The sequence below is a fragment of the Odocoileus virginianus genome, chromosome 29 (genome assembly GCF_023699985.2).
Source record: "Odocoileus virginianus isolate 20LAN1187 ecotype Illinois chromosome 29, Ovbor_1.2, whole genome shotgun sequence".
NCBI lineage: Eukaryota > Metazoa > Chordata > Mammalia > Artiodactyla > Cervidae > Odocoileus > Odocoileus virginianus.
The window spans coordinates 4,172,143-4,195,231 of NC_069702.1; the positions used below are offsets into that span (position 1 = coordinate 4,172,143).

Sequence of the window (23,089 nt, forward strand, 5' to 3'; positions counted from 1 at the left end):
TATGTCATTTTTGAGATGACAGCATAAAAAAGACTGGCTCTCATTTTGGTCACTGGCCCTCTCTCTTTCAGAGCACTCACTCTGGGGGAAGCCGCATGGTGAGAAGCCCTGGGCAGGGATCCACATGGTGAGGGGGATTCTCCTGTCAACAGCCGTGTGAATGAGTCAGAAGTGAATCCTTCAGACCCGTCATGCCTCAGAAGACTACAGTCTTGGTTGACATATGGCTCCTCTGGTGAGAAACTCCAAGTCAGAACCATCTAGCTAAGCTGCTTCCTGATTCCTGATCCATAGAAACAGAAACAAGAAATTTTTGTTATTCTAAGCCACTGAGTTGGAAGTCATCTGTTACACAGGTAACTAATATAGGACCCTTTGAGGAACTGTGTTAACACATCTCAGAAACCTTCCATCAAAGACTGGAAGCTGAGGCTATCCACAAAACACAAATTCCAGAGTGGGCACTGCAGGTGGAATGCTGTCAACACACAAAAGCAATCACGGAAGAAACATAGGTGGGCTGAAAATATGTGAGGTTGGTGTACCAGTAAGCACCTGCTAAAGGACGTTAGGAGGACACACCTTTAACTTTTCTAGGACAAGATACAGGTTTGATGCAACATGAAGCTCTCCTTAGGAGACTTCTCTTTATTCTCTGTGTTAGTCTTTCAAAATTTGCAGCTTATCTCACAGAAGCATTAACCTAGCCAGAACTGGAATTTTTAAGACTTCATTTTTCTGATTAAAAAAGTAATCTCTGTGATTAAAATATATTTGAAGATACAAAAATACTCAAAGAAGAAAATTTTAAAACATCAAAACAAATGCACCATTCACAGACTACCCCTGTTAAATTTTGAAGCCATTTAGTATGCCGTAAAAATTCATATACATTTTATTGAAATCATTTTAGTTATAGTTTATAGATGCTTAACCACTAAAAAATATACTAAGAGCAATTTTTAACACGAAGCAATAACTAAATCTTAAACACATCATTGGGCTTCCATGGGGGCTCAGACAGTAAAGAATCCACCTGCAATGTGGGAGACCTGGGGTCGATCCCTGGGTTTGGAAGATCCCCTGGAGGAGGGCATGGCAACCCACTCCAGTATTCTTGCCTGGAGAATCCCCATGGACAGAGGAACATGGCAGGCTATAGTCCATGTGGGTTGCAAAGAGTTGGACACGACTGAGTGACTAAGCACACACAAACACATCATTCATGAAAAATAATAAATGTGAATCAGGTTTCCAAATCTGATTTCAATTTCAGTTTCAGTTATGTTTTCCGAATGAGGAAGTTTTGAGCAAGTTAGGGTGTGGCATCACTTATTTAAGCAACACTAATAAATCCCATGCCCTGACCACGATGGAGGCACTGCTGAGTGCAGGTTGAAATAACCTTCCAATTGCATTTTTCAATCTCTGTTAGGATGTTCTTTTATTAAAAATAAGAATGAGCTGAGCCAGTGGGTCAGCATTCCCTCTTCAGCTGCTGAGCCATGAGTCTGGCCTTGTATCATTCCACACTCACTGTTTGATCAGATGCTCCCAAGCAGCCTCTTCTCTGGGGGTAGGCACATGCCAGCTCCAAAGCAGTTTTCCTGAATTTGGTGCTGGCTTCTGCTAGAGACGGGATTTGGGAAATAAAAACGCATTCTGCTCCTTCACTAATCTAGAAGAAAGAATGAATACAGGAAGGTTTAGTTGTTTAATACACAAAAGAAATATGGTTTAGGATCAAACATAGATCTAACATGGATTAACAAAGAGTTCATGTGCTCCTCTCAACTCTCAAGGACCTAATCAATCAATACCAGTGTTCAGCGTGTATGAGGAGCTTCTGACTTATCTACCTAACCTGGGAAACAGGATGGCAACTGTAAGGGTCATTTGGACCCATCTAGTCCTGACACCTGTCTTATCAATACCTTAAGCAATTGTGCATAAAGAATATAAAAGGGTTAGTTAAGAAAATATACACTCCTATGGGACAAGCCATACACAGTTTGTATATAAGACAGGTAGTTACATCACAGTTCGTAGGTGGTATGGAGTGTGGGTCTGATGTTAACCATTATTCTTCCCTCAGTAGTATGTAGTGTTCTGTGCCTCTGTTCTGGTCCTAGTCTAGATCTTTCTCTTCTTCTATTGAGTCACATTCTACTCCTCTGCCCTTGATTACACTTCTATGTTCTATGTATACTTCCACATTCTAGATGGGTCCCTATGTGCCAGGGATAGAGTTGTGAATTAGAGACTGATCACTTTCTCATATTGGGCTTCAATCTCTCTTCAATTATTCAAAAATTTTGTCACAAAGTTCAGCAGGGTTATTTCTTTCAGTTTTTCAATGTTTGCTCTTTCTAAAATTGCTATTGCCAAATGCCAATGTATCAGAAATTAGGGCCTCTTAAATACTTTCTGTAGTATGGTGGGAGTGAAACTGAAATCCCCTAAGATTTTAAAAGAGGACAAGAGAATTTCCTAGGTTGGATATGCCTGGAATGCAATCTTATTACTTAAGTGCCTTTTCTTCTAGATGTGTGCTTCTGTTCCAATACAAATGCTCTGGAAAACAAGAGACTGGTCTCATAGTGAACAGCTCTTCAGGCTAACTCTGCCTGGATTCTACAGGGAAAGCACTGGTTATGAGTTGCAAAACTTCCTTGAATACTCTTATTTTATACTGTTTGAAACCTTCTGCAAATCTCAAAAAATTAGAAAAAAGTTCAAGAGTCTAACTACTCTTAGGAGAATCGATAAGGTTTTCATTAATACAGATAAAACCCATATGTATATAACATGGAAAATAGCAGATCAAAGAAAGGTTCAGTTCAGTTCAGTTCAGTCACTCGTTCATGACCCATTTTGTGACCCCATGAACCGCAGCATGCCAGGCCTCCCTGTCCATCACCAACCCCCAGAGTCCACCCAAACCCATGTCCATTGAATCGGTGATGCCATCCAACCATCTCATCCTCTGTCGTCCCCTTCTCTTGCCCCCAATCCCTCCCAGCATCAGGGTCTTTTTCAATGAGTCAGCTCTTTGCATGAGGTGGCCAAAGTATTGGAATTTCAGCTTCAACATCAGTCCTTCCAATGAACACTCATGACTGATCTCCTTTAGGATGGACTGGTTGGATCTCCTTGCAGTACAAGGGACTCTCAAGAGTCTTCTCCAACACCACAGTTCAAAAGCATCAATTCTTCTGCACTCAGCTTTCTTTATAGTCCAACTCTCACATCCATACATGACTTCTGGAAAACCCATAGCCTTGACTAGATGGACCATTGTTGAGAAAGTAACATCTCTGCTTTTTAATATGCTATCTAGGTTGGTCATAACTTTCCCTCCAAGGAGTAAGCGTCTTTTAATTTCATGGCTGCAATCATCATCTGCAGTGATTTTGGAGCCCAGAAAAATAAAGTCAGCCACTGTTTCCACTGTTTCCCCATCTATTTGGCATTAAGTGATGGGACCAGATGCCATGATCTTAGTTTTCTGAATGTTGAGCTTTAAGTCAACTTTTTCACTCCTTTCACTTTCATCAAGAGGCTCTTTAGTTCTTCTTCACTTTCTGCCATAAGGGTGGTGTCATCTGCATATCTGAGGTTATTGATATTTCTCCCAGCAATCTTGATTCCAGCTTGTGCTTCATCCACCCCAGCGTTTCTCATGATGTACTCTGCATATAAGTTAAATAAGCAGGGTGACAATATACAGCCTTGACGTGCTCCTTTTCCTATTTGGAACCAGTCTGTTGTTCCATGTCCAGTTCTAAGTCTTGCTTTCTGACCTGCATACAGATTTCTCAGGAGGCAGGTCAGGTGGTCTGGTATTCCCATCTCTTGAAGAATTTTCCACAGTTTATTGTGATTCACACAGTCAAAGGCTTTGGCATAGTCAATAAAGCAGAAATAGATGTTTTTCTGGAACTCTCTGGCTTTTTATGACCAACGGATGTTGGCAATTTGATCACTGGTTCCTCTGCCTTTTCTAAAACCAGCTTGAACATCTGGAAGTTCATGGTTCACGTATTGCTGAAGCCTGGCTTGGAGAATTTTGAGCATTACTTTACTAGTGTGTGAGATGAGTTCAATTGTGCGGTAGTTTGAGCATTCTTTGGCATTGCCTTTCTTAGGGATTGGAATGAAAACTGACCTTTTCCAGTCCTGTGGCCACTACTGAGTTTTCCAATTTGCTGGCATATTGAGTTCAACACTGTCACAGCATCATCTTTCAGGATTTGAAATAGCTCAACTGGAATTCCATCACCTCCACTAGCTTTGTTCAGAGTGATGCTTCCTAAGGCCCACTTGACTTCACATTCAAGGATGTCTGGCTCTAGGTGAGTGATCACACCATCATGATTATCTGGGTCGTGAAGATCTTTTTTGTATAGTTCTTCTGTGTATTCTTGCCACCTCTTCTTAGTATCTTCTGCTTCTGTTAGATCCCTACCATTTCTGTCCTTTATTGAGCCCATCTTTGCATGAAATGTTCCCTTGGTATCTCTAATTTCTCTTGAAGAGATCTCTAGTCTTTCCCATTCTATTGTTTTACTCTATTTCTTTGCATTGATCACTGAGGAAGGCTTTATTATCTCTCCTTGCTATTCTTTGAAACTCTGCATTCAAATGGGTATATCTTTCCTTTCCTCCTTTGCTTTTTGCTTCCCTTCTTTTCACAGTTATTTTTAAGGCCTCCTCAGACAACCATTTTGTTTTCTTGCATTTCTTTTTCCTCGGGATGGTCTTGATCCCTGTCTCCTGTACAATGTCACAAACTTTTGTCCATAGTTCATCAGGCATTCTATAAGATCTAGTCCCTTAAATCTATTTCTCACTTTCACTGTATAGTCATAAGGGATTTGATTTAGGTCATACCTGAATGGTCTAGTGGTCTTCCCCACTTTCTTCAATTTCAGTCTGAATTTGGCAATAAGGAGTTCATGATCTGAGCCACAGTCAGCTCCCAGTTTTGCTTCTGCTGACTGTGTAGTGCAGCTTCTCCACCTTTGGCTGCAAAGAATATAATCAATCTCGTTTTGGTGTCAACCATCTGGTGATGTCCATGTGTAGAGTCTTCTCTTGTGTTGTTGGAAGAGGGTGTTTGCTATGACCAGTGTGTTCTCTTGGCAGAACTCTTTTAGCCTTTGCCCTACTTCATTCTGTACTCCAAGGCCAAATTTGCCTGTTACTCCAGGTGTTTCTTGACTTCCTACTTTTGCATTCCAGTCCCGTATAATGAAAAGGACGTCTTTTTTGGGTGTTAGTTCTAGAAGGTCTTGTAGGTCTTCATAGAACTGTTCAAATTCAGCTTCTTCAGCATTACTGGTCAGGGCATAGACTTGGATTACCGTGATATTGAATGATTTGCCTTGCTCTTAAATAAAAAAAAAAAAATAAGACCAAATAAAATTTCAAGGCAAATTTAAAAATTTTTAATTCTATTTACATTGTTCAGTAATTCTGAACCTGAAGTTTTTGATTCCCACCAGATCGTCCTCCTCTTAGATGTCTACACTGTGGAATGCTGCTAGAAACTGGTGTTGTCTGGGAGCTCCTGTGCGCTGACCAGATGGACAAAGCACATGACTTTGTAAGAATGACTCAGAGACCGGGAGCAAGGATTGCTCTTACCAGGCACAAATGAAGATCACATGAGTTTTTCAGTGCTTCTGTCAAACCCTAAAATTGTAAGAGAACCCAAGTTACTAAAAAATCAAAGGTAACTCTTCATCAATTAAATCAAGCAAGAGACAAGGAAAGTCAAAGCAGAGACATGGATTTTTTTTTTTTTTTACTACTTCTCCTATAGCAACAGACCTACACATGATTCTCCAGGAGACAAATAAAACACAAATCTAAACTGTTTTCAGTACTCCAAAATCCATTTAAAGCCAAGAAACATATATTTACAAGGAGTGAGCCACACCACCAATTAAAACTTATATCCAACACAGATCATCTGTTTTTATTAAGCTTTAAGAAATTCCTCCTAACAGCAGAAATAAATGATCATTACTTCTAGAGTGAGTGGAATTTAAGCTGGAATTTGTAGGACAGAACAGTTTTAACTCTGGAGGACACATGATCTAAATTACTCCCCATTTACTTAACAACTGATATGATGAGTTTTATTTACCACCCCATCATCCATACATGATCTTCATTCCTAAACTCAAGTGATTTTTACACATTTCTCTTAAGTTATGGATCTAAGAATTGGACCATTTAGTGGTAAACATCTGATTAACAGAGCTTTCACTTCCACACGAGAAAGTAAACACCTGGAATAAAAGGGACCCTGCAAGCCAACTTCAAGAGCCAGCACCCCAAAGTTAGGTGTTCCTAATGTGTCCAAGGCAAATACTTGGCAAGGGAAAACTAGAACTTTATAAAGTGTGCACATATGTGATTATGTAACAAACAGTTTGGCTACTCTAATATAGTTATTATTAATTGAAATATTTTGGCCCTCTTCAACAACTTAAAATTATTTTAAAAATATTTTCTGATCAATATAGATTTTTGCCAAAAAGAAGACTCTATAATAATTCTTTCCACATAAAATGTTACAATTTTCTGGAATATATGTCTGAATTTGTTTGGTGATGTTTTCTACTATCTATGAACCCTGTTCTTAAGTTTATGTGCATCATTACAGCCTATTTGTTTTCGTATTGTTTGTCTTGACATTGGAAAACATTGGCATCATCACAAGAGTTGGAGAAGGAGCTGAAGAACCAGATAGATAGACCTCACTATCAATCCTGGTTCTGCAACTTACTAAGGGACCCTGGGCCAAATCCTTAACTTCATAAAGACCAGTTTTGCTTTGTTTTTAACTTGGAAAACAGGAATAATAAGTAACTTACAGGATTTTGTAAGAATCAAATGAGAAAACATATGTGAAACCCCTGGTGCAGAGTTCTTCCATATTAGATACTCAGCAACTGAGAGAATTTTCTCTTGTATGAGGGAACACAGACATCCTCAATCTAAAAATTATAGTTGTCTAGACTCTGAGGGAACATGTAAATATTTACTTGAAAATGATTGCTTTAATGACATATATGCAAACTAAAAATTAAATGCATATTAGATTTCTCATAGTGGGCTCTGAGATAACTGTAATCTAATCGCAAGCCTCCCTCCCCCAGAGTTCATCAGAAATGGAGTCAGTATAAAAAGCCAGATAATGTAAGGCCAAATGAGCTTTGCTTCTGATTCTCTGCCTGGGCCTCATCCATAAAGATGTACGAAAAGGCAGTCATCAATCACCTTACTTCCCAGGTGACCACACGAAGTTCCAGTAAAAATGGCAATGAAATATTTCATTAAAATTCAGTCAAGACTCCATACAATTTTGTTAACTAAATCTTTATATGAATGTCATGCATATCCAAGCAGTTTGAGAAGTGATAATCCATAAAGAGAATGATAATACATAAAAGTTACTGAGAAGTATTTTATAAATACACACTTAATAAAAATAATTAGCAATCAGGAAACATTTATTTAGAATGAGGATGTACTTTGCCATGAAGAAACTGCTGTCAACTTTAGAAGACAAGATTTGCTCTTTGCAATGATCTAACTGCATTTTGAAAAATACAAAGATTTTTTCTTTTAATGAACTGAATTCATCTAAGGAGGGAATTGATATGTTTTGCATACTTAATGTGTGTCAGGCACTGGGCATGTATTATCTCACTTAAAACTCACAAAAATGCTATGAAGTGGATAATTCTTCTCCTTTTGTGGGGGAGAAAACAGGCTTACACAGGCAAGGTGACTGTGGTAAGGACATATAACTAGGCAGTGGCAATCCCAGGAAGTGAGCCCAGGCCAATATCTCTGGGCCCAAGTGTACTGTATTTTCATTGCCCCTGGGATGGCCATGGGGAAAATGGGAGGAAAGAAATCACTGCGAGAGATACTTTGAAAGAGAAATTTGCAAATATTTGTAACTGTTTGAATATGCATGACATTCATATAAATATTTAGTTAATAAAATTATATGGAGTCTTGACTGAATTTTAATAAAATATTTCATAAATGCAACAAAGCAGGAGCATCAGGAAACAAATCCCATTAAACATGTTGAAAGAATTAGATTAGCTTTATCCATCTATTTGAAAAAGATTCTAAATTTAAATAAATGTACTACTCTCCTCCTTTATGCAATGCTCTTAATATTGGCATTTTAAATTTAGGTTAGAAAGTCTGGATTTGAATCTTAGGCCCCAAGTTACTGTGATATGATCTTGGGCAGCTCATTTAGTGACTTTAAATTTTGTAGGAATATTAATACCTATCCTACTCCATCCAGTCATGGACTCATCTACTCATTTACTTACTCCTCCACCCATCCAACCATTCAACTGTTCATTCAACATACACTTATTGAGCATTTACCAGGTGCCAATCATTGGAGACATTTTATTTTTTAATATTTTTTTATTTGGCTGCACCGGGTCTTAGTTGCAGCATGTGGGATCTTTGGTTAGATCTTTAGCATGTGGGATCTAGTTCCCCAACCAGGGATCAAACCCATGCCCCCTGAATTGGGAGTGTGGAATTTTAGGCACTGGACCACCAGGCAAGTCCCTAGAGACATTTTAGAGTTAAATGAGACTCAGACTTTCTGCTCAAGGAGTCCACAGTCTAGGAAGAGAGACAGACGAATATAAAGGAAGGTAGTAAAATGTGATGGGTGCTTGAAGGAAGCCTGTTCTGGCCACAGTGGGCAGAAAGGAGAGATCCCTTCTACTTGGTGAGAGGTGGCTGGAAAGACATCTCACAGACACCTGGGAGAGGGAGGACAGGTGTCATGAAAGAGGTGATGTGCGAGCTGGTGAAGTATTACTAATTTTTCCCAGTAGATCTGGGGTATAATCCTGGGAAGAGTGTTCCAGCTAGAGTTGTTGTTTAGTCACTAAGTCATGTCCGACTCTTTGCAATTGCATGGACTGTAGCCAACCATGCTCCTCTGTCCATGGGATTTCCCAGGTAAGAATATTGGAGTGGGTTGCCATTTCCTTCCACAGAGCATTGAGTCCTGCCCCAGGCCACAGGTGAGAGGCCTTGTGGCAAGGTCACAAAAGTGGGGCCCAGAACCAAGGACACCTCTCACGCTAATCGATCCCCTTTGTAACCATTACCAAAAGCCCCCGATCATCACTAACAAGCTTCCTGACTCCCAAGTAGGCAAAGATGCTCGCTCCAGTAAACACCTATAGCACCCCAACCAATCACCTAACGCCAACCTTCCAGCAGAAATTTTCTTTATTTTGAGGCTATAGAAATTGGTGGCTGCCGCTGTTAAGTCGCTTCAGTCGCGTCCAACTCTGTGCGACCCCATAGACAGCAGCCCACCAGGCTTCTCCGTCCCTGGGATTCTCCAGGCAAGAACACTGGAGTGGGTTGCCATTTCCTTCTCCAATGCATGAAAGTGAAAAGTGAAAGGGAAGTCGCTCAGTCATGTCCGACTCTTAGCGACCCCATGGACTTCAGCCTACCAGGCTCCTCTGTCCATGGGATTTTTCCAGGCAAGAGTACTGGAGTGAGTTGCCATTGCCTTATCCGGAAAATTGGCTACTAACCCACAAAAACTGTTGACTTGACCTGATCTGTCAGGAGGTCGGCCTACTGCACTCACAGCACCTTCATTATCTCTCTTCTTGCTTTTAATAAACTCACTCCCTTCTGAAATGCTTTGTGTCTAGAAATTCTTTTCCAACCCACCCTAGGACTGCCTCAACACAGTGGGTCTTCCCCATCCACAGGGACTGAACTTGTGTCTCCTGCTTGGCAGGCGGATTGGGAACCACATAAATAAATACTCAAAGGTATGCTATGGTGTGGTAGCCAGTGGACTACAGTGCAGCTTGATTTGGCTAAAATGTGAGGTAGAAGGAAGAAGCAGCTAGACATGACATTAGAGAAAATGGTCGGCCATGCTGAAGAGGTTTCATTTTTTTCTGTGGGTACTAGGAAATCTTTAAAAGCCCCTAAGTTAGTATGAAATGATCAGTTTTGCATTTGAGAAAGACTACAGCTATAGAGGGGAGAATCAGTATAATAATGTTATAAGAAAATATATGGAGACCCATTGTAAGCTGCAGATCACTATATAAATTACTATATAAATGCTTTTATCGTTAGTTCATTATGTCTCAATTTGCTATATTATAGGTCATGCAAGATTGATAAAACATGCATTCTATATAACTCTATGTATTTATTTAAATAAACCTATGAAACAAAATATTTTTTCAGTTGGAAACAAATTGCAATAATAAAGAGATTTACAAAAATTTCACTTTGTTCCAGAGCTCTTATTTCAATAAAACATAGTGTCGGTGAAGGTCCCTAAAAAGAATGAATAAAGATATTAATGATCTTTGAAATGATCTTTGACTAATGATCTGTTTCAGTGAGGATGTGGAGAAATTGAAATCCTTGGGAAAGTTGATGGGAATGTGAAATGGTACAGCTGCTATAGTAAAGAGTATGAGAGTTCTTCAGAATATTAAAAATAGAATTACCATATGATATAGAAATTCCACTTCTAAGTATGTATCTTAAACTTTGAGAGCAAGGTCTCATAAAGATATTTGTACACCCTCATTTATAGCAGTATTATTCCTAATAGCCAAAAGATGGAAAGTACCTGTGTGCATCAACGGATGAATGAATCAACAGAATGTGGTACATCCATCCAACAGAACATTATTCATTTTGTTAAAAAATAAAGGAAATTTTGGCACACATTACAGTATGGATAAACTTTGAGAACATTATGCTAAGAGAAATAAGCTAGTCACAGAAGAACAAATACTATATTCCACTCATATGATGTTCCTAGAGTAATCAAATTCATTGAAACAGAAGGTAGAATAGTAGTTGCCAGGGGTCAGTGGAAAGAGAAATGGCTAGTTGTTATTTAATGCATACAGAGTCTCAGTTTTACAAAATAATAAAGTTCTGGAGATTGGTTGTACCACAACGTGAACATACTTAATACAATTGAACAATACCCTAACACAGGTTAAGATGGTAAGTTTTATGTTAAGTGTATTTTGCCATGACTTTAAAATATATTGATATATCAATGATCCTTAAGAGATTAGAAACTTCATTAAAGGGATGTAGAACAATGGTCACCATATAAAAAAGTTTCTTAAAAAGCTGGAGATAGAACTGCCATATGACCCAGCAATCCCACTTCTGGGCATACACACCAAGGAAACCAGATCTGAAAGAGACACGTGCACCCCATTGTTCATTGCAGCACTGTTTATAATAGCCAGGACATGGAAGCAACCCAGATGCCCATCAGCAGATGAATGGATGAGGAAGCTGTGGTACATATACACCATGGAATATTACTCAGCCATTAAAAAGAATTCATTTGAATCAGTTCTAATGAGATGGATGAAACTGGAGCCCATTATACAGAGCGAAGTATGCCAGAAAGATAAAGACCATTACAGTATACTAACACATATATATGGACTTTAGAAAGATGGTAACAATAACCCTATATGCAAAACAGAAAAAGAGACTCAGATGTATAGAACAGACTTGTGGACTCTGGGAGAAGGTGAGGGTGGGATGTTTCAAGAGAACAGCATTGAAACATGTATATTATCTAGGGTGAAACAGATAACCAGCCCAGGTTGGGTACATGAGACAAGTGCTCGGGCCTGGTGCACTGGGAAGACCCAGAGGGATCGGGTGGAGAGGGAGGTGGGAGGGGGGACTGGGATGGGGAATACATGTAAATCCATGGCTAATTCATTTCAATGTATAACAAAAACTACTGTAATGATGTAAAGTAATTAGCCTCCAACTAATAAAAATAAATGGAAAATTAAAAAAAAAAAACTCAACAATCAAAAAACTAAAATAAATAAATAAATAAATAAATAAAACATTTAAAGTGTGAGCAGTTTTTTTTTCTTATTTTGCTTTTTCATGGAGGGAGTGGTTTATAGTCCAAAAAATTATTGTATACTATATCTCCATTTGATGCTAAATTAAATTAAACTGGTATATACTTTAGGGACTTCCCAGATGCTCAATGGTAAAATATTTGCCTGAAATGCAGAGACACAGGTTCAATCCCTGGGTGGGGAAGATCCCCTGGAGAAGAAAATAGCAATTCACTCCAGTATTCTTGCCTGGAGAATTCCATGGACAGAGGAGCCTGGTAGGCTATAGTCCATGGGGCAGCAGAGTCAGACATGACTGAGGACTCATACATGCACAGAGTATATACTTTCAGAACATTAAGAAGGGAATCAGAGTCATTTGTTGCAATCCAAGGAGGTCTATCCACACGGCAAGCAATACTGAGTTTCTGCTGAGTCAGAGATCTCCATTGTGTTCTTGTGCACTACCTTTTGGAACTCAAGTAAAGGCCCTTTCATTTCAGGTGAAATTCCTGTTGGTAGATTGGACCCAGGCTGGTCTTTGGAGAGAGATGAAGCCCTGAGCCTTTGGGGTGGGAGCACTGACTCCAAGACCCTAGACAACCAGAGAACTAACCCTCAGTTCAGTTCAGTTCAGTTCAGTCGCTCAGTCATGTCTGACTCTTTGCGACCCCATGAATTGCAGCACGCCAGGCCTCCCTGTCCATCACCAACTCCCGGAGTCGACTCAAACTCATGCCCATCGAGTCGGTGATGCCATCCAGCCATCTCATCCTCTGTCGTCCCCTTCTCCTCCTGCCCCCAATCCCTCCCAGCATCAGGGTCTTTTCCAATGAGTCAACTCTTCACATGAGGTGACCAAAGGATTGGAGTTTCAGCTTCAGCATCAGTCCTTCCAATGAACACCCAGGACTGATCTCCTTTAGGATGGACTGGTTGGATCTCCTTGCAGTCCAAGGGACTCTCAAGAGTCTTCTCCAACACCACAGTTCAAAAGCATCAATTCTTCGGCACTCAGCTTTCTTCACAGTTCAACTCTCACATCCATACATGACCACTGGAAAAACCATAGCCTTGACCAGATGGACCTTTGTTGACAAAGTAATGTCTCTGCTTTTTAATATGCTATCTAGGTTGGTCATAACTTTCCTTCCAAGGAGTAAGTGTCTTTTAATTTCATGGCTGCAGTCACCATCCGCAGTGATTTTGGAGCCCCCCAAAATAAAGTCTGACACTGTTTCCACTGTCTCCCCATCTAATTCCCATGAGGTGATGGGACCAGATGCCATGATCTTAGTTTTATGAATGTTAAGCTTTAAGTCAACATTTTCACTCTCCTCTTTCAGCTTTCATCAAGAGGCTTTTTAGTTCCTCTTCACTTTCTGCCATAAGGGTGGTGTCATCTGCATATCTGAGGTTATTGATATTTCTCCCAGCAATCTTGATTTCAGCTTGTGCTTCTTCCAGCCCAGCGTTTCTCATGATGTACTCTGCATATAAGTTAAATAAGCAGGGTGACAATATACAGCCTTGACGTACTCCTTTTCCTATTTGGAACCAGTCTGTTGTTCCATGTCCAGTTCTAACTCTTGCTTCTTGACCTGCATACAGGTTTCTCAAGAGGCAGGTCAGGTGGTCTGGTATTCCCATGTCTTTCAGAATTTTCCACAGTTTATTGTGATCCACACAGTCAAAGGCTTTGGCATATATAACCCTGAAAGTGAAAGTGAAGTTGCTCAGTCGTGTCCGACTGTTTGTGACCCCATGGATTGCAGCCTGCCAGGCTCCTCTGTCCATAGTATTCTCCAGACCCTAGGGAGTATCAAATAGTGAGAACTCACACAAAGGAAACCACGTGAATACAAGACCCTGCATCACCCAACCACCGGTAGCACCCTGCGCAGGACGCCTCATCTAAACAACAAACAAAACAAAAATACAAACCCAATCATCAGCAGACAGGATTACCACCGCACTCAGCCTTGCCCGTCAGAGGGAAATCAAACAAACAAACAAAAACTCAGCACAAATCTCAACCTATACAAAGGTTACACAAACCACTGCATAAACCTCTGGAGGGCAGAAACCAAGAGGAAGAAAGAATTCAACCTTGAAGCCTGGGAAAAAGAAGACCCCAAACACAGTAAGTTTAAAAAACATAATGAAAAAGTAGAGAAATACTATGCACATGAAGGAGCAAACTAGAAACACAGAAGTCCAAATAAATGAAGAGGAAATAAGCAAACTACCTGAAAAAGAATTCAGAATGATAGTAAAGATGATCAAAAACCTTGAAAACAAAATGGAGAAAATGCAAGATCAATTAACAAAGACCTAGAAGAATTAAAGAATAAACACACAGAGATAAACAACACAATTACTGAAATTAAAAATACTCTAGAAGGAACCAATGGCAGAATATCTGAAGCAGAATGAATCAGTGAGCTGGAAAATAAAATGGTGGCAGTAACTTCTGAAGAGCAGAATAAAGTAAAAAGAATGAAAAGAATTGAGGATAGTCTCAGAGACCTCTGGGACAATATCAAACACACCAACATTTGAATTATAGGGGTCTCAGAAGAAGAAGAGAAAAAGAAAGGTATGAGAAAATTTTTGAAGAGATTATAGTTGAAAATTTCCCCAACATGGAAAAGGAAATAGTCGATCAAGTCCAAGAGGCACAAAGAGTCCCATACAGGATAAATCCAAGGAGAAACATGCCAAGACTCATGCTAATCAAACTAACAAAGACTAAACACAAAGAAAGAATATTAAAAGCAGCTAGGAAAAAGCAACAAGTAACATACAGGGAAACCCCAAACGCTTAACAGCTGATCTTTCAGCAGAAGCTCTGCAGGCCAGAAGGGAATGGCAGGATATATTTAAAGTAAAGTACTGAAGGGGAAAATCTACAGCCAAGATTACTGTACCTGGCAAGGATCTCACATCAAGAATTGATGGAGAAATAAAAAGCTTTTCAGACAAGCAAAAGCTAAGAGGATTCAGTACCACCAAACCAGCTTTACAACAAACATTAAAGGGACTTATATAGTCAAGAAATACAATAGAAGAAAAAAGATCTACAGAATCAACCCCAAACAATTAAAAAAATGGCAATACGAACATAGCTATCAATAGTTACTTTAAATGTAAATGAATTATATGCTTCAACCAAAAGACACAGACTGGTAAATGGATACAAAAACAAGACCCATATAAGTACTGTTTACAAGAAACACACTTCAGACATAAAGACACATACCCTCTAAAAGTGAGAGGATGGAAAAAGATACTCCATGCAAATGGGAAGCAAAAGAAAGCCGGAGTAGCAATCTCATATCAGACAAAATAGACCTTAAAATAAAGATCACAAGAGATAAGGAAGGACACTACATAATGATCAAGTGATCAGTCCAGGAGGAAGACATAACAATTGTAAATATCTGTGAACCCAACACAGGAGCACCTCCATACATAAGACAAACACTAAGAGACATAAAAGGAGAAATTAACAGTAACACAATAATAGTAGGAGACTTTAACACCCCACTCACACCAATAGACAGATCATCAAAACAGAAAATTAATAAGGAAACACAAGCCTTAAATTATACATGAGATGGATCTCATTGATATTTTTAGGACATTCCATCCATATGCAGAAGAAAACACCTTCTTCTTAAGTGCACATGGAACATTCTCCAGGATAGACCACAACTTGGGTCACAAATCAAACCTCAGTAAATTTAAGAAAATTGAAATCGTATTAAGCATCTTTCTCTGACCACAATGCTATGAGACTAGATATCAATTACAAGAAAAAAACTGTAAAAAACACAAACACATGGAGATTAAACAATACATTTCTAAATAACAAACAGGTTACTGAAGAAATCAAAAGGGAAATCAAAAAATGTCTAGAAACAAATGACAATGAAAACACGACAACTCAAAACCTATGGGACACAGCAAAAGCAGTTCTAAGAGGGAAGTTTATAGCAATACAATCCTACCTCAAGAAACAAGAAAAACATCAAATAGACAACCTAACTTTACACCTAAAACAACTGGAAAAAGAAGAACAAAAAAAAACCCCCCAAAATTAGTAGAAGGAAAGAAATCATAAATATCTGAGCAGAAATAAATGAAAAAGAAATGAAAGAAACAATAGTAAAGATTAATAAAACTAAAAGCTGATTCTTTGAGAAGATAAACAAAATTGACACACCTTTAGCTAGACTCATCAAGAAAAAAAGAGAGAAGAATCAACAAAATTAGAAGTGAAAAAGGAGAGGTTACAACAGACAATTTAGAAATACAAAGGATTATAAAAGACTGTTATGAAAAACTATATGGCAATAAAATGGATAACCTGGAAGATTTCTTCAGATCTGTACAGGTTATCCAGGAAGAAATAGAAATTATGAACAACCCAATTACAAGCACTGAAATTGAAGCTGTGATCAAAAATCTCCCAAAAACAAAAGCCCAGGACTGGATGGTTTCACAGGAGAGTTCTATTAAACATTTAGAGAAGAGCTAATGCCTATCCTTCTAAGACTCAAAAAATTGCAGAGGAAGGAACACTTAGAAACGCATTCTACGAGGCCACCATCACCCTGATACCAAAACCATACAAAGACAACACACAAAAAAAACTACAGGTCAATATCATTGATGAACATAGATGCAAAAATCCTCAACAAAATTTTAGCAAACGGAATTCAGCAACACATCAAAAAGCTCATACACCTTGATCAAGTTGGGTTTATTCCAGGAATGCAAGGATTCTTCAATACATGCAAATCAATCAATGTGATATAATATATTAACAAATTAAAAGATAAAAACCATATGATAATCTCAATAGGTGCAGAAAAAGCCTTTGACAAAATTCAGCACTGATTTATGATTAAAATTCTTCAAAAAAAAATGGGCAAAGAAGGAACCTACCTCAACATAGTAAAGGCCATATATGATAAGCCTGCAGCAAACATGATTCTCAAGGGTGAAAAACTGAAAGCATTTCCCCTAAGATCAGGAACAAGACAAGGGTGTCCACTTTTGCACCATTATTCAACATAGTTCTGGAAGTCCTAGCTACAGCAATCAGAGAAGAAAAAGAAATAAAAGGAATCCAGATTGGAAAAGAAGAAGTAAAGCTCTCACTGTTTGCAGATGACATGATACTGTACATAGAAAACCCTAAAGATAGTATCAGAAAATTACTAGAGCTAATCAGTGAATTTATTAAGGTTGCAGGATACAAAATCAATACACAGAAATCACTTGCATTTCTACATACTAACAATGGAATATCAGAAAGAAAAATTAAGGAATCAATTCCATTCACCATTGCAACAAAAAGAATTAAATATCTAGGAATAAATTTACCTAAGGAGTCAAAAGAACAGTACACAGAAAATTATAAGACACTAATGAAAGAAATCAAAGCTGACATAAACAGATGGAGAGATATTCCATGTTCTGGGTAGGAAGAATCAATATTGTGAAAATGACTATACTACTAAATGCAATCTACAGATGCAGTGCAACCCCTATCAAATTACCAATGGCATTTTTCACAGGACTACAACAAAAAATTTCACAATTCATATAGAAATATAAAAGACCCTGACTAGCCAAGCAGTCTTGAGAGAGAAGAATGGAGATAGAGGAAAAAACCTTCCTGATTTCAGATTACACTACAAAGCTACAGTCATCAAGACAGTATGGTACTAACACAAAAACAGAAATATAGACCAACAGAACAAGATAGAAAGCCCAGAAATAAACCCATGCACCTATGAGCACCTTATTTTTGACAAAGGAGGCAAGAATATACAATGGGGCAAAGACATTTATTGAAATAAATGGTGTTGGGAAAACTGGACAACTACATTGTAAAAGAATGAAATTAGAACACTTCCTAACACCATACACAAAGATAAGCTCAAAATGGATTGAAGGCCTAAATGTAAGACAAGAAACTATAAAACGCTTAGAGGAAAATACAGGCTTGAACACTCGATGACATAAATCAAAGCAAGATCCTCTATGACCTACCTCCTAGAGTAACAGAAATAAAAACAAAAGTAAACAAGTGGGATCTAATTAAACTTAAAAGCTTTTGCACAGCAAAGGACACTATATGCAAGGTGAAAAGACAACCCTCAGAATGGGAAAAAATAATAGCAAATGAAACAACTGACAAAGGATTAATTTCTAAAATATATAGGCAGCTCATGCAACTCAATGCCAGAAAAACAAACAACCCAATCAAAAAGTGGGGAAAAGACCTAAGCAGACATTTCTCCAAAGAAGACATATAGATGGCTAACAAACACGTGGAAAGATGCTCAACATCACTCATTATTAAACACAAATCAAAACCACAATGAGATATCACCTCACACAGATCAGAATGGCTATCATCAAAAAGTCTACAAACAATAAATGCTGGAGAGGGTGTGGAGAAAAGGGAATAAATACTCTTGCACTGTTGGTGGGAATGTAAATTGATACAGCCACTATGGAAGACAGTATGGAGATTCCTTAAAAAAAACTAGAAATAAAACCACCATATGACCCAGCAATCCCACTCCTAGGCATATACCCTGAGGAGACCAAAATTGAAAAAGACACATGTGTCCATTGTTCATTGCAGCACAATTTAAATAACTAAAATATGGAAGCAACTTAGATGTCCATTGACAGATGAATGGATAAAGAAGGTGTGGAACATATACACAATAGAATATTACACAGCCATAAAAAGGAACACATTTGAGTCAGTTCTGATGAGATGGATGAACCTAGAACCTATTACACAGAGTGAAGTGAGTCAGAAAGAGAAAGATAAATATTGTATGCTAATGCATATATACAGAATCTAGAAAAATGGTACTGAAAAATTTATTTATAGGGCAGCAATGGAGAAACAGACATAGAGAATAGGCTTAAGGACACAGGGAGAGGGGAGGAGAGGGTGAGATGTATGGAAAGAGTAACGTGGAAACTCACATTACCGTATGTAAAATAGACAGCCAACGGGAATTTGCTGTGTGGCTCAGGAACTCAAACAGGGGCTCTGTATCAATCTAGAGGTGTGGGATGGGGAGAAAGATGGGAGGGAAGTTTAAAAGGGAGGGGTATATGTATACCTATGGCCGGTTGATGTTGAGGTTTGACAGAAAACAACAAAATTCTATAAAGCAATTATCCTTCAATTAAAAAATAAACTTAAGAAACGAGAAGGGAATCAAATCAAATGAGTTTATCCATTACTTTAAATCAAATAGTAGTTTAAAATAAGCAGAAATACCACAAATTCTCTGTGCTTTTACAACCACTCAAAAATAAAATCAAGAACAGAAATTAGGAGGACAATATTCACTGAAGTTGCTGTACAGATTACATATATCACAAGGCAAACCAACCTATTATATAGGTCAACCTCATTTTATTTGATGAGCTATCATGATGCAGGATTTGCGTAGTAAGTCTTTGTAGGTCTGCCCAGCCGCTATGCTTTTAGCAGGATAGAGTAGAGTTACTTCCAACTCATTAACATGATGGTTTTCAAACCTGACTGTGAATAAGAATCACCTGGAGAATTTGTGAAACCTGCAGATCCCTAAGCACTACCTGCTTCCACCAGATTCTGATTGAGCAGGTCTGGGGTGAGGCCAAGGAATGTGCATTTTAACCACACAGTGGAAGGCGTGGGGGTGGGGGAGATTCTGATGCTTGAGGTTCACAGAACATACTTTGAGATAAACTACACTGCAAATGATTAAGTAAAAACAACCGCATGAAGCTTGAATGTCCAGATACAGCTAATAAACAGTTGATTCTAATTGGGAGACTCTTTTAAACAACAGTTGCTCAGTCCTGTTGTTTAGTCACTCAGTCATATCCTTTTTTTTAACAACAAAAGGAAACTTTGTACCTTGCAATGTTTGTCCTTTGAACAGGATCTCCCCCAAGCTGACCACGAGCCACAGGTCAGACTGGAGGTCCAAGAAGGCTGTGACTATGATATGAACTTGAAGAGATGCCCAGCAGCAGATGTGTTCCCCATCACCTCTTCAAGTGGAAATTTTTTCTCTGTTCACCCCAAATTCACAACAGACCATTTTAGAAAATTTAATTAACTTGGGGATGCCTACTGGTGCCCTCTGAAGGGTAACCAAAGGAGACTGAGGAAAGAAGACAGAGCTGCTAATGAATTTCAGAGGTAGAAGTGGATGCTTAGGGGGTCTAACCTCCCAAATTCACAGATGAAGAAACTGCTAGGAATAATAAATAAAAAATATAAGCAACTTCTGAAAACCACTTTAGTGGGGTTTCCCTGGACTCTATTTCCAATGATAGTCTTGCTCCTTTTAATTCCTACTATAATGATGGATTGCTATCCTTCCATACTACAATTATATATAAGGAACAAACCAATTAGATGAATTTTTCTATTGCTTGAATGGCAAAATAAATTCTGACAAGGAGACAGCAAGTCATTTGGGATCTGGCAGTCTGCCTTATAATTTTGTCATTTAAGTTTTTTAATCTGACCTCTCTTTTTACATGTCTCCACTGGGCATGAATAATGACAGAGATGCAAATTTACTAAAATTTTACATCTTATGGAAATAAACCTGGTAAATCAACAAAACACTGACAAGTACTGTCACGTTTAAAGAAAACTCATTGATCATTTTGCCAATAAAATATAAAACTTGTGTTAGGTGGTTCTAGATTTTTATAGTGTATCTATCAAAGCAAAACAAAAAACAACAGAAACAGTGGTGATTTGACAAATAACTAGCAATATTAGTGACAGATTAATGAGAGTGTGACATGGGAAGAAGAGGAGGAGTCATTTTAAATAGTCAGTGTCAGAGAGGACAAGAAAGTAAAATCTACGCCCTTTACTGCAACTGAATAATAAGATCACAGTGAAAATGGTCTAAGTACCAGTAAAGTGAGAAATTCATTCCTAGTCTCAAGGTCAGCCACCTCATACCCTTAAACCAAAGCATAAAAAAATGCATGCCCTCACACACACATGCATACACATACTTTTCTCTCTCACTTCCTATCACTTTCTCTCTCACTTCCCTATCATTTATTCAATTCATTCAACAAATATTTATCAAGTGCCTTGTGGAGCTGATAACCCAGACTGAGGAAGACAATGAGCATGAGAGCCAACAGATATACAAGATAATTTCAGAAAGTTGTAAGAGCTCTGAAAAGTTTGATAAAGATATGTGAGAGAGAAGGTTGGGAAGAGGTCATGTTGATGGGCAGAGAAGGCAGTGGCAACCCACTCCAGTGCTCTTGCCTGGAAAATCCCGTGGACGGAGGAGCCTGGTGGGCTGCAGTCCATGGGGTCACTGGGAGTTGGACATGACTGAGCGACTTCACTTTCACTTTTCACTTTCCTGCATTGGAGAAGGAAATGGCAACCCACTCCAGTGTTCTTGCCTGGAGAATCCCAGGGACGAGGGAGCCTGGCGGGCTGCCGTCTATGGGGTTGCAGAGTCGGACAGGACTGAAGCGACTTAGCAGCAGCATGTTGATGGGAAAGCCTCTCTAAAACAGTGCTTGTAAACCTGAGCAATGAAAGGAAGGTGCCTGGGAATTTGATCAGGGCACCTGATCAAAAGTTGGGAGGTAGGAACAAGCTGCCACTAAGCACAGTGAATGAGCCAAGAGATTGGGGGATGATAAAAGCAAAGGTCAGCATAGGAGACAGCTGTCAGACCGCACTGAGCTTTAGGGACTATTCTGATACTGCATATGCAATAAGGACCAGAGTTTGGGTCTTCCAGTTTATAGCTCAAGGTCCCTTTGTTCTCCCTCTAATACTGCTTCAGTGGGGAGGGAACATGGGAGGTAATAGCCACTCACCCAAACAGAACACAGGCCAGCCCAGCTCTTGAAGGCTTGGGAGAGGTGACTGCCCCATCTCTCATTCTGATTTCCTGAATGTGGTTCCCTCCTGGGGTTTTCTTGCTTTGATTTCTATCACTTTTCTCTTGTCCAAGTCCCTGAAGTATGGCATTTCTCAAAACACTCTTGTCCTTGTCTGAGATGAACAAACATTTTTAAAGGAGACATTTACTAAATGTGGAAGTGGAAAATGATTTTCAAAGGAGAGGTTTCTAAACACAAGATTCATTAATTCACATACTATCCAGCTTCAGTGGACTGGAGTGCCTGCGTGCTCATCACTCAGCTATGTCTGACTCCTTGCCACCCTGTGGACTGTAGCTCACCAGGCTCCTCTGTCCACGGGATTTTCCATACTGGAGTGGGTTGCTATTTCCTACTCCAGGAGATCTTTCCAACCCAGGGATCAAACCCACATCTCTTCTGTCTCCTTTGTTGGCAGGTAGATTCTTTACCACTGAGCCCCCTGGGAAGCCTGTTATCCTCAAATATCTTGCTCTGTATTTTTCTGACCCTAGTCCCACCTGTCATCCAGCATCAAGTCCTGAGGGGTCCTTCCTATTTCCAGATCCTGGGAGATGGTCTACCTATTCAGTTGTGTGTCATTCTGACACAAATTCTCAAAAGAACTTAAATTACACTCAGTTTAACAAGGAAGACTCTTTCTGGTATATAAGAGAAGATATGCACCCGCCCTTCAGAGTTTACTATGGCAATAATTAACTAGATTGACTCCATAGGCCTCTCAGGAAGACTGTTCTCACTGCCTTATACTCAACTTTCATATTTAAATAAGTAAGAGACAATTCAAAGTCTTCTGAGTCAGGTACAGATTATGAGATTTAAGATTAAAATTATAAAAGTTCAGAGGTGAAAAAAAGCATACTGTAGAGTGGATCAACACAAAGATCTTATAAAGAAAGTAGATTCTGAGTTGGAAACTTGTACTTCACTAGTATATATTAATGACTAAGAGAATTGCAAAGAAATCTTAAAACGGCATTCAAGAATCTTATTGTTAGTAACAGCTGTATCATTATTTTGAAAGTATTTCATATACATTGCAGCATAAAGCAAACAAGTATCTTACTGTTATTAAGAACCAAGATTTTAACTGTGACATAAAATAATACAAGTATAAAATCAAACACATTAAATAATCTTAGATTTGAACTAGAAATATC

General features: G+C 38.8%; 1 long non-coding RNA gene across 1 annotated transcript; it reads right to left on the reverse strand.

Moving 5' to 3' along the window:
• Positions 1–1,536: 1,536 nt before the first annotated feature.
• On the reverse strand, positions 1,537–2,224 carry LOC139031990 (uncharacterized). Its single transcript, XR_011484521.1, has 2 exons — positions 2,036–2,224; positions 1,537–1,678 (listed from the first exon to the last, which is right to left on the reverse strand). It is a non-coding gene; the product is annotated as an uncharacterized lncRNA (long non-coding RNA).
• Between the last annotated feature and the right edge of the window lie 20,865 nt (positions 2,225–23,089).